The sequence below is a fragment of the Chaetura pelagica genome, unplaced genomic scaffold (genome assembly GCF_000747805.2).
Source record: "Chaetura pelagica isolate M959 unplaced genomic scaffold, ChaPel_1.0 scaffold12, whole genome shotgun sequence".
NCBI lineage: Eukaryota > Metazoa > Chordata > Aves > Apodiformes > Apodidae > Chaetura > Chaetura pelagica.
Genome location: NW_009952801.1, coordinates 4,401,539 through 4,410,085, shown reverse-complemented (window position 1 = coordinate 4,410,085; position 8,547 = coordinate 4,401,539).

Below are 8,547 nucleotides of genomic sequence, written 5' to 3'. Positions count from 1 at the left end.
TGATTACTGTATTTTAATTCTTAGGTTAAGAAATAAAATGGATCATTATATGAATGGCATAATGTAATTACATAATCTGAGTCCTATCAAACATGAACTGCACCTTTCATATTGCTGTTTTTCTTAGAGATGTTTATTTCTTCTCCTTCCCTCTTTCTCAACCAAGATGTGATTTCGAAACACAAGCAAATAAATGTCAAATCCTTCTGCCTCTCTTCTGCCATTCCATTTCTGAAATTTTGCCAAACTGAAAATTTCCATTTAGACTGACTGGCAATTTTTGAACTTATTTATTATTACTATTAATTATGATGATTATTATTATTTTCTTTTTATTATTTTATTATTTTAATTATTTTAACTCTTTTTTTCCAAAGTAGTGGAAACTTTGTACAGCCCTTGTGTCTATGCATGACATTTTAAGAGCAGCTGCTTCTGCGGATCTTTTTTACAATAGTACATTTTTTCCTGCAGACGCTCTGAAAACCCCTCACAAAAAAATTGTTACTTCTAAGTCTTGGTCTACGGTGTTTCTAAATTTGTATGTAGAGCAGATACCACCCAACACTATGTGTTAACTATAGTTAACACTATGCCAACCTAAGGAATACTGAAACTGAGTAAAAAGCTACAGTAAAGAGTAAATAAGTTTCACAGTGGAAAATTTGTTAAAATCTCTACTCCCTCTTCCTCTTTTAAAACAAAACAGGAGATTGTACAAACTTTGACTTCAAAATCATTACTAGTCAGTTACATTTTTTTATTTTAAAGTGAGTAGGTAGAATAATACGCACAATGAAATAGATGGAACAGAATGGCTTATGAGAAATTCCTTATCTAAAAAAGACTTTTAATATTTACAGTAATTTCTCCAGTCTGTGATGTCTTAGAAAGGAACATAAGACCATGAAATGTCACTATGCTACAGGAATACAGGAACTATGCTCTCCTTTTGTGGACAGTACCCAGGCTGTTTGCTTATTAAGGCAGCGGACAGTTTTCAGAAGATGTATTATTTTAGTTATAGAACTAATTTTAGAAAGATAAAATAATGGAACGTCACCAGTGAACACTTCTCCTAAAAAGCCTAAAACATTTCTATGGGGACACATAGAAAGATATTTCTGAGACAGATGCTCTTTTTCTGAGCAGCTTCCTTTAAGCTGCAGTCATCTAATCTTGTTTACTTCCCTGTGGTGAACTTCTAGCTGTAACAGCAGCAGTAACATGAAGGGCTGGACCATATTTGTCCCATTTGGCCCTTGTCACATATAAGAGGGCTTCAATCCCACCTCCTGCTCTCCAGTTCTTTTTTTGTTTGTTTGTTTGTTTGAAATCAGGAAAATTTAAATATGTATTCTTCAAAACAGACAAGAAATTAAGGCAAAATAAAATCCAATGTGAACCTGTAATTTAAAGAAAATGTTGCCTTATTAAAGCATGATACTTAAAAAATGGAATGCCTAACATTCAAAAATTGCATGTTCTTCCCTTCTCCCTTCTTTTTCAAATACTGAAAGCTAATGAATTGCAAAGTTCCAAATGATGGTAACCTTATGCACTTTATGTGGAAGAAACCTCTAAAATCAGAGCTGAGTTTGATGACCCAATACAGCTAGGTCAGAGAAGCAATGAAGTTCTTGAATATGACTGAAATCCTCCCAGCATGCAACATTTGTCCTTCTTATTGATCCTTAGTATACTTGCAAGAGCTTCATTTTCCTTTTTTGAAAACAGGGTTAATTCTGACTTCCCATCTTGCTAACAGATTTTGGGAGGTGCAAATGAAAGTTTTTGAGCACATTAAATTCACTGAATGAAAAGATCCCTTCCGGCTTCTAAATGTTCTGTGGCTGCTATGCTTTATAATTCTAAGGGATGAAATGTTATTGTGTTGATATATCCTCTGTGGCATGTATTATTTCTGTGAAGACTTGCACAACTCACTCGGGCCAACTTTGGTCTCTGGTTCTTGTACATCTTATTTCATCTCTACCTATAACTTTAGGCTCAATTTTTAGGCGATTTCTTCCCACCTGGCATTTCTTCCCAATGACGAATTCACTTACCATATGGCTCAAGTAGTCGTTAGTCCTCATTTTAAGCCTTGATAAACATTAGCTTTCACCAGTCACTGCCTACCTGCATTTTTCTTTCCTCTCAACTTCATTTTTTCTTTTGGCATCTCCACCTGCACGTCATCATGTAGTGCAACCAAGGACTAGCTCCTTGTCTGTTTCACCATATTTCTCCAGTGTCTGTGTGCTCCTCAAGCATCTTTCATAGAAGCACTCTGCTCCTTGGCTCTTTGCAATGTAGTTTACCCTTACTGTAGTAGTGTCCATTCTTGGTATCTGTCTAATAGCATTAATAGCCATAAAAATAACAACAGAAGTCTGCAGTGCCCCCTGTTTCCTACTTACTTTCTACTTTGTATGGGAAAAGTTCCCATAGAAAGCTCAGGAAACTCATACATTGTGCTCTTTCAAATGCTGCCTTAAAACTTCTGATTTAAAATGCTTCTTTCTGGCATAGATATAGGCAGTAGCTAGGTATGCCTTCTTTCATGACCTCTGCTTCTGAAGGATACTGGTTTTGGGCAGGAGGGAGGGCACGTTTTCATTTCTCTTTGATGAATGAACACACATGCTCTACAGGGCAGAGACCAGCATCTTTATTCAGTACCTTCACAGGCACAGCAGGGCTCTGCTGCAAGGCTGGCATTCTCAGGAGCTAAAAATGACATAACACATTAAATATGGCAAACCGAACATAACGTTTATGAACTGAGCATCCTTACAGAAGTTAACATAGTCCTTTTCTCCTGCATTAGCTACTCCATAACAAACACATGCTTCCTTCTGTCAATGGACACAACAAATTAATTCCTCACCTGAACACAAATGGCAACACATATCTCTCACCCTCTTGTCAGCAGAGCAGCTTCCTAATTAACTGGAGATTGGGCCAGGGTTTGTCTCTGAAACAGCAATTACAACAAATAAGCTCTTCAACTAATGTAATGGTTTACCTAGGTCTTTATTAATTGTTTCTGTTATTAGGACAGGTATTTACCATTTAGAAAAGCATTAAGACATATTATTCATTGCCTCTTCCTTTTTCTTTTTCTTTTTTTTTTTCCCTTCATCTAAATAATCTGTATCTGCTTTTCAGTATCTAGTTACCTTATGTACTTGGAGGTGGCCTTAGATTTTGTCCTTTTTCTTTTGACTTCAGTATTGTTTCTCTTGGAATACTCAGAAGTTGTATTCAGACATCTGGGTTTCAGAATGGTAGGCATGAAAAATTGAACGGTTAAGTCTTAATGTTTGTAGGTGTTTATGATTTCATGTGTATATACGGTTAGGAAGACTAGGATGCCAAAAGGAGTCAGAATAGCTGACGTATTAATAGTGAAGTACAAAAATGACAATACTATTATGTAGTATCAACATAGCTATTGCCTGCTAATAGTAATAATTTTTATTATCACTGTAACTGTCAACATGTATAAACGAACATTTGTAGATGGAGGTCATGTTTTTGCACTAGCCCAGTTGATGCAGTTACTAGAAAAAGAACAAAAACTTAAGGCCCTTCTGTTGGGTCCAAAAGCTTGTTTGGTTTTTTTGTCATAGCTCATGTAATACATGCATTGCTTTTCCTACAGACCGCTTGCTGCTATGCTAATATCTGTACTCAAGCTCTAAGCACGTCCAACAGTGATCTTGTGTAAGACTCTGTAATTCTGCAAGGGCACTTTGTATCATCTTTGTGTCTTCTGGATTTCAGGCTGTCAGGAGGGTTTAAATCATGACCAAAGCTATTTAACATGTACTGAACAACTTCTAAAAAACACATTTTCCAGCAAACTTAGTTAACACAAACATTAAGTAGTTTTCTTACTTTTGCTTCCCTCATATTTGTCTTAGACTATAACTGCACCAGGAGATTTGCAGTTTTCTACAGCCCGTATGAACTATAGTTAGGAAGAAATTTCACATGAAGTATGTGAAAGATTTTGAAGTGTTTGCATGATTCTCTGTTGGTATTCATAAGGGAGGACATGCAAATTGCAGCCATCTGTGAGATTAGGAGTTGTGCAGAAGTTCTTTGACTGGCCTGATATCCAGATAATTTCTATGTTACATCCTTATCACTTAATCATGGCTGGCCATTTTGTGAGTGTAACTGCAAGGAGAGCAAGCATGGGACCACTGACCATGCAAGAACCTATTTCAATTTATATTTCCATGTTTTTACTTGGCTTGTTCTTCCAGTGTCTCGTATTTTACAATATTACATCCTGGCCTAGTATCTTTTTTATTTGATTTTTATTTGCTCAGTTGGTCAGGAAATGAGCGTTGCTTATACAGGATAGTGATGATTTACAGAAGTCCATCAAAATGTCATTTAACTTGCTCTTTGGTATTTTGTGGTAGAGGGCTTGCTTACTGCTTTAGTCGTGATGGTATGCAGAGCTGTGCATTCTTTCCTGAGCATCGGTTCACAGGTCTGGATGATCCACTTCTACAACAACTGTTACTGAAGTTACTATGTATGCATAGCACAATTTTTGCCTTTCACTGACTCAGGAGCTTTAAGAGAGTTGCCAGACCTCCTTCCTAAAGTTTTTATAATCAACTCTACATTTGAAGTCTTAATTATGATGAAAGCTGAAAGTACTATTAAAGTAAATTTACTTTTCACCTTTCTGCAATAAAAGATTTGTTTCAAATTTGGTTTCTTGTACTGTTTGTGAATATCTTAATTTTTGTTTATCTGGCTAGCATAATTTTCTATTACATAAATGTTTACTGAAACTGACCTTGCATTGCATTATCAGGTAAATACACATTTAAATGCAGTTACTTATGGAGGCCTTTAGGTTTGTGCAATGCTAGTTCAAATTACAATGATGTATGCAATGTGTTATTAATCCATACATTAAAACCAGTAAAACTGGGATTACTTATTTGGTGTTTTCTTTCCTTTTTTCTTAAAGACGCTTGGGTTTATGTACTTTTAATTCCACATCTGATAATTTAGAATATGGATATAATAACTTCTTCCCACTGGTACTTTCCTTTTTTCTAGTTTAAGGGTCAGTCTTGGATGCTGCGTTTGAGTAACAGATTTTACAAAAAGCCATGCTGTTGGGTATCTGCCCTATTCATTTCTTTGTAGTTGTTTTTTCTTTTCTTTTTGATTTTGCTATTATATCCTACTTTGTTGTATGCCAGTAGCATCATGATAAAATAAGCACTGTTAACCTGCTGAGAGTCAGCATCAGGAGGTTAATATGTGGTCAAAGGTTAATTTACCAGACAGAAATCTCATTAGGTTTTCAAGGTTTTCCTGTAGTCAGTCACAGTTGTTATTTTATTGAGTCTGCAACAGACTATGTTTTAAAAGTTGCTGCTCAACAGTTGTTTGGGTGGATGGCATCCCTTTTGTTGTACATCAGGCCCATAGGTATAATTGTTTACTGGGAAATGTCTGAAAGGAATCGTTACGCTAAACCTTTTCAAAAAAATAAGTGAGATTTTTAAATTACTATTATTTAAGGTTATTCTGAAATTTATTTGCATATTACAGTTCAATTAAGTTTATCATTTTTTGGAATAATTTACTTGGGTGTAAGCATAATTTTAGGAAGGTGTCCAAAAGTTTTGCTTTTTTAGCATAAAGAAATTTTGAGTGTAATTCTCGGTCTTGTTATCAAGTACTTTCATTTTGTTTTTCATATTGAATTTAAATTTAATCACAGTAGATTATGATGGTTTACTTTTTTTTTTTTTTTTTTTAAATTTGAAAACATAGTTACATTCTTCTCACATTTTCCAGAAGCAATTGTTGTTTATCAAACCTTCTCTTTGCTCTGTCTGTCTGGATTTACTTCATTTTTTTTATGTTACAGCAATTATTTGTAGTTCTACAGTGTGTAAAATCAAGAAAGAAGTATATATGTCATTGTCCTCTTTCAGATAAATGTGTGGAATATATATTGCCATTATAAAATAGAAATAATAGATTATTTTCAATATATAGTGAAGCTTTATAGTGTAATTGAACATGAGTACTTTTAAAAGAAAACAAATGTCTTGCTTCTAAAATAGTACCATTAGAAAAAGCTGAATTTTTAAAGCCATTTTTTCTAGTAAAATAAATTCAGCACATTTAAAAAATATTTTAAATATGGTAAAAAGTCTTCAGTCTTATAAAATAAAAATAAAGAGATTCTGAGGTTACTTTTTACTTCTACAAAAAGATTATTATTTTTTAAAAGTCCTGTTTTCCAAAAATAGTGATTGAAGCATAGAAACTTTAGTAACAAGGAACCAAAACAAAGTTACAAGAATTTTGAACAAACTTGCAGAATTACAAGATGATTATGGTGGCTACACCAGTTTACATGTAAGACAGGTGTGACTGGTGATGGTACAAGACTGCATTTCTGCACACAGGCTGTGGAGTTGGTTGCCAGTAGATATGTGAGGTGGGTTTTATTTATTTATTTATTTATTTTTCCTGCAAGCATCTACCTCTTAAAATTTCCCTGAGTACCACTCAGCACAGTGGATAAACAGAGAGGAGCATAAAGAGGGCTTCAAAATAGCTTTATTCTTCCTTCCCTTTCCAGCATGTGTGAAAGGGCCAGAGAGGGGGAGGAGGGAAGGCAGAGGCATGTGGTATAAGGAGTGACAGCAAGCAATAAAGTGTGTCTCCTGCCAGGACACCTTTTAATGCACTGCTTCTTCTGGAGTTAAATGTTGACCTCCTCTGGCTCTGGGGTGCCAAATCTGTGGCCATGGGGGTGTGTGTGCTGGAAAAGTGGCCACAGTGCTGTGCCAGCAGCCTGTGATGTGCAGGGAAGCACATGATGGGATTCAGAGGTGCAAATGTCACAGGTGGTGCCTAACAGCTGATGGGCCTGAGGTCCCTTGGAAGCTTCAGTTGGGGCTGGTTTAATAGCTGCCAGGGATGCCATGAATCCAAACAACTGCTGAGTAGCAGCTTTTACAACACACCAACAATGATGAGTGCACTGTTTAAAGCTAAGCCAATCTATCACTGATTTTGGTTTAGAAAGAGTACACAGTGAAGTCTGGTGCTTTGGGAGCTGGTTGACAAGATGTTCATCAAAGTGACATGGATGACTGGAGACAGACGTTTCATCAGTTTTGCTGGTTAAAGTGGTCACAGGTTCTCCAAGGACAGATCTGTAGCCATGGACTTTCCACAAGGCATCATCATTGACTTGGCAGCTGCTCTAGTCTGGGTAGGAGTATAAATAAGAAAATGATGGCCTCATTATCCACGAAATTTCATTTGTACCTGGAGCATTTCGTAGAGCTTTATTCCCCTATTATGTCACAAAAGTGGCTTACAGGAGTAGCAGCACAGAAACTTGGCCAAGAACAGGATAAAATTATTATAGGTTTATGCAACATTTAGAATATAATTACTTTCTTGTAATTCCAGGTGTGCCGGGGTGCATGTGTGGAAACAGAAGCAGCAAGAACACAGAAAATAAACTGCTGGAAGTGGACATTTTCCCTGTCGAGGCAGTATGGGAAGGACAGAAGTGGTGGGAACATGATCCTTTCCCCTTCCTTGGTTGGACAGGACAAGTAGCAAGTGAGTATGAACAGTGAGATCAAAAGGAGGGGACAGAAAAAAAGGTTGTGGTAGAAAGTAATACGTGCCAGAACAGAGTGTAGTGAAACAGCTGTGATTTTCACAACGAAGTAGTATAGAAGAAGTAGCCTGAATGTTGTTAATACCACTGCAGGCAATTTATGCAAAAGTAGGTTTCTTCAGCTGCCTTTTCACCCCTAGCTATAAAGAAAACCCTCAGAAAGGTCTGAGGGCAAAGCTGGGCTTGCTAGCTTGGGGCTGTGCCTGTTAATTGTTTAACTGTATCAGATCATAAAAATCTGAAACTTTGTATCTTACAGCAAGGCAGTGTCCTGAATACCCACCTGATTGCTGTGATACCTGGAATTCGGTGCTTAATGAGGGGACAACTACAGCTGCTATATAAAACCACACAATCTGTTTTGCTGTATTTTGGCTAAAAAGAAAAAGCAGAGCTTTTGGGCACAGCCCTCCAACAGCCACTCAACCCTCCTACAGCAGCACACAGAGAAAAGAGGGCTCACTTCCTTTGAGAAGTCCTCAGAAATCCTGAACTTGATAGGTCCTGGCACCACTGAACCAAAAAAAAAAAAGACCAAACCCCTAGATCCGGTGCTTGGATGCTGCCAAATTCTGTCCACAAAACCTAGAAATTATGTCATCCTAGCAGAAATAACAATTGCTTTCTATGATTCATCTATGAAACCCCAAAACAATCGCGCAACCACTCCGGGATACCACTAGATCCTGATGGAGCGGGGCAAAGTCTCCACCGATGTGGCTTGAGCCCCTGACCGCACTCACCTTTTCCTCACCTCTGGGCTCCCGCGAAGTTTTGCGGGACTGCTCTTCCACCAGAGAAGGCGTCTGTTTGTGTGTGTGTGTGTGTGTGTGGGGGGGGGGGCG